General features: G+C 32.6%; 1 protein-coding gene across 4 annotated transcripts in view; it reads right to left on the reverse strand.

Annotated features, from left to right (window-relative positions):
• The window catches only part of LOC122345940 (active breakpoint cluster region-related protein-like), a 248,527-nt gene that overhangs the window by 44,424 nt on the left and 203,000 nt on the right, over positions 1-1,103 (reverse strand). The window lies entirely within an intron of this gene.

Here is a 1,103-nt window from a genome sequence, read left to right on the forward strand (position 1 = left end):
GTGTCAATTCCGGGTGCCCTGGGTTAAAAGACCGTCCACCATTTTCCTCTCTAGTCTTGACAGGTCTCTTTCTCTGTTTGGTTGTTCCTGTTGAGTTATTAAGTATTACTTAAATCTGAACGAGACAGCGGTTCTCAAGCTGCCTTCACACAGTAAAACAATAAAATACCATAACGCCCCAAATTTAGGCCCAGTGCCCAACAATCACAAATTAGCTAAAATGAATTAGACTGGTAATGAATTAGACTGCACTGTTCTATGCTATTTTATAGAATAAATAATGTGAGTAGTGCGTTCACACTGAAAATTTAGTCCAGATTATTTGAAAAATCATGTGACTCTTTCAAATTTAATGATTAGACAGAAGAGAATGTAAAATAACTAGTATGTATGCTAAATATTTATTTAAATTTCATATATTAAATTAAAAAAGTTAAACTACTTGATGAATTTAGGTCTATTTTTGCTTAATCCGTCAATCTCAGACACCACTATGAATCCTTTACAGACCACCAATACGAAGAATCAAGGGTTTGTCAACTTTTGAACATGATCATTTGTTCAATTATTATTGTATTTTGTTATTTGGAATCGATCTCTTGTGCTCATCCAGGCGGCATAATACCAAGTATTATTATCAAGTCTATTTTAATATAATTTAAAATGTAACATTTCTTTGATGTCAAAGCTGAATTGTCATTACTTCGGTCTTCATTGTCACACGATCCTTCTAATATGCACATTTTCTGCTCAGGAAACATGTATTATTATCAAAACTGAAAAATGTGGCGCTGCTTAATATTTCCGGAGTAACTGATACTTTCTTCTGTTTAATAGAAAGTGTTGGTTTGTTTGTATCTTTTTACAATAATATTTTTCTTAAGATTTAGATTTGTTAAATGATACTTCTGATTATAAGTCTTGTGATAATTAAACAGTCCTTCATCAGGTCAGCAGGGAAATAGGTTTCTAGCACAAACTCTAGCATAAAAACAAATCCTGGGCATGGCAAAGACAGTTAATAATGTTTGTTAAAATTATAGCGTGATACAAAGACAACTGCCGTTTTTATTTTTGAGAGTTCCCTGGATCAGACAAGTCCT

The sequence above is a fragment of the Puntigrus tetrazona genome, chromosome 5 (assembly GCF_018831695.1).
Source record: "Puntigrus tetrazona isolate hp1 chromosome 5, ASM1883169v1, whole genome shotgun sequence".
Lineage (NCBI taxonomy): Eukaryota > Metazoa > Chordata > Actinopteri > Cypriniformes > Cyprinidae > Puntigrus > Puntigrus tetrazona.